Consider the following 3,188-nt stretch of genomic DNA (forward strand, 5'->3'; position numbering starts at 1 on the left):
GGCCAAGGCCCAAATTCGAACTAGACTAAAAAAGGCTCTGGCCCAAAACAATAATGGACTATAAAAAAAATTCATCAGAAAAAGGCTCCATTCCCAGAAAATAAAAGGCCAAATTATTGGGACAGGCCCATGCACATAAGCAAAATAAAGAGAAAACATAAATTAAATGGGCTGAATTATTGGGCTTGGCCCATGTAGACGGCTGAAATGGACCGGGCTGATTCTGTTTTACGACATTTTCATTTGGTCATAATTCTGCCACGTCAGCTTGCCACGGTGGATCTGACGTGGTGTGGTCGGATTGCTACTGACCAAAATAATTGGTCGTTAAATCTATGACCTTTTTTTGGTCATAAACGTCTATGACCATTCCGGAAGAAAGGTCACTAATGTCATTTTACGACGGTCAGCTTTTGACCCTATGTTTTTTGTCACAAAAAGGCCACAAATGGAAAACAGTGAATATTCAGTGACCAATAGTGGTGGTCACAAGTTGACATATTTCTTGTAGTGGATGCCCTTTGCTGCTCTAGATTTTTCATGTATGGGCACTAGAACTCAGGTATCTACTATTTTGCAGTGAGCATGTACTTGTCACTTTGATAACTGTCTCTAGGTTTTGATTGGCTTCACCAATTGGTTGATTGTTTTCATTGTCTGTTCGTGCTACTTTTCCCTGAGCATCCATGATATATATCGAAGAATGTTACCTGGATACTTGTGTAGGGGTAAGAATTTGCACTTTGAAGATGCCTTTGGTGCTCTGGATGTTCCAGTATGAGCACCAGAACTCAGACGTCTACTATTTGCACTGAATACATATTAGCAGTTGAACCCTTTGCTTATGCTCTGTTTGTGCTTCTCAATTTGGAAAGTCAATTTAGTTTACCTAGTACCTTATTTGTTGAGCACTTACTAGAGTTTTCATTTTGATGATGCCCTTTCCTGCTCCGGAATTTTTATATACGAGTGCTGGAACACATGCATATATTATTTTACAATGAGTTATTGCTACTGACAGAGAGTTGGTCCACTGCTTCTCTAGGTTTGATGCACAGGAAGCAAGTCTCCTCGTGCTAGTTTATGGGTTCGCTAGGTTCAGTTCATGTATGATAAATTGGTAAATTGTCTCCAGGTTTTTTTGTGGGTGTCGCTAATTGATTGCGTGTCTGCATTGCCTGTCTGTGCTACTTTAACATGAAAATCCAAGTGCTTATATTCAACAAACCTGATCTATGTCCAAGAATGCCGTTTGTGATCAGGCTGCATAGTTACATGGGGCTTAGAGTCTCTGGATCTTCATAATATGAGCACTGGAACTCAGACATCTATTTTTTGTAGTGAACATGTATCAGCCGTAGACCTTTTCACTTTTGCTCTGTCTGTGTCTCTCAATTTAGTAATTGTCCCTAGGTTCTTGCTTGGCTTCACCAATGGATTGAATGCTTATGTTGCTTGTTTGAGCTACTTTTGCCGGAGCATCCATGATCTATATCCAGGAACGCCACTTGTGCTTATGCTCAATAGTCATGTAGGCCTTAGAATTTTCATTTTGATGATGCCCTTTCCTGCTCTGGATTTTTATATATGAGCTCTGGAACCCAGGCATATTTTATTTCACAGTGAGAATGATTTTGCAGTAGGCTGTTTCAAGAAAAGAAAAGAAAATGTAGTAGACCTTTTCGTTCTTGCTTTGCATGTGCTTCTCAATTTGGTAGCTGTCTCTAGGTTCTTGATTGGCTTCACCAATTTATTGATTGCTTGCATTGTCTGTTCGTGCTACTTTCTCTTGAGCGTCCGTGATCTATATCAAATAATGGTACCTGTGATTATGCCGAATATTTGTGTAGGGCTAAGAATTTTCATTTTGAAGATGACCTTTGGTGCTCTGGATGTTTCAATATGAGCACCGGAACTCAGACGTCTACTATTTGCATTTAACAGATATTAGCAGTAGATTTCTAGTGCTAATAAGCTTTGTGCTGCATGATTGCTGGTGGGATGTGAACTCTGGTGTTATTTGTGATTTGCATTGACCAGGAGAGGCTCTTCATGACTAGTGTATCCCCAAGTGCAACTGGTGCTAACTTCCCAGCTAGACTTCTTGCTACAGACTTAGAATTTGTCCACATGTTTGGTGCACAAGATTTGTCTCTAGGTTGTCGATGGGTTTCGTCGATTGTTTGCATGTTTGCATTGCCTGCTTGTGCTACTTTACTTTAATCTGAGCATCCAAGTACTACTACATTCACTGCACCTCATCTATATCCAATAACATCATTTGTGATCAAAGCTGCATAATTATGTGGGTCTTAGAGTTTTCACTTTGCTTCTCTAGATTTTTCACTGGAACTCAGGCATCTATTATCTCACAGTGAACATGTATCAACAGCAGACCTTTTCACTTTTGCTCTGCCTGTGCTTTTTAGTTTGCTAACTATCTCTAGGTTCTTGATTGGCTTCACCAATTGCCAATTGATTTATTGTCTCCATTGTCTATTTGTGCTACTTTCTCCTGAGCATCCATGATCTATATCGAGGAATGTTACTTGTGATTATGTCGATTAGTTGTGTAGGGATAAGAATTTTCACTTTGAAGATGTCTTTCGGTGCTCTCGATGTTCTAGTATGTGCACCAGAACTCAGATGTCTACTTGCATTTAACAGATATTAGCAGTATACCTTTTTGCTTATCCTCTGTCTGTGCTTCTCAATTTGGAAAGTCAATTCAGTTTACCAAGTATCCTTATTGGTTGAGCACTTGTTTGCAAGGAATGCATGGAACAATTTGGGTGGTATGAGTCCACAAGAAGCTATCACTACTAGGAAAATGCTTATAGGTAGACATTTAGCAGTAGCGTTGGTTAGATACCCATCGCTACTGCTATTTAGCAGTAGCGCCGGCCAGCACAAGCACTACAAGTGCATGTTAGTAGTAGCGCTGGATTTCACAGCCAGCGCTACTGCTAATGGGCCACGCTCTCGGGCCCCCGTTGCAGCTTTAGCTATAGCGCTAGGCTGCCTACCCCGCGCTGCCGCTAAGCCCACCTCTCTGCTTCCCCCCGTGCCGGCCCGCGCACCACCCCTCCCCTCACTCACACTCACACGCACCAGATCGAATCCTAGTCGTCCCCCGATCCGTCCGCCGCTCCCGCGTCCTATTCCGGCCGCCCTCCCCGGCGCCGGCC

This window comes from Triticum aestivum, chromosome 2B (assembly GCF_018294505.1).
Source record: "Triticum aestivum cultivar Chinese Spring chromosome 2B, IWGSC CS RefSeq v2.1, whole genome shotgun sequence".
Classification (NCBI taxonomy): Eukaryota; Viridiplantae; Streptophyta; class Magnoliopsida; order Poales; family Poaceae; genus Triticum; species Triticum aestivum.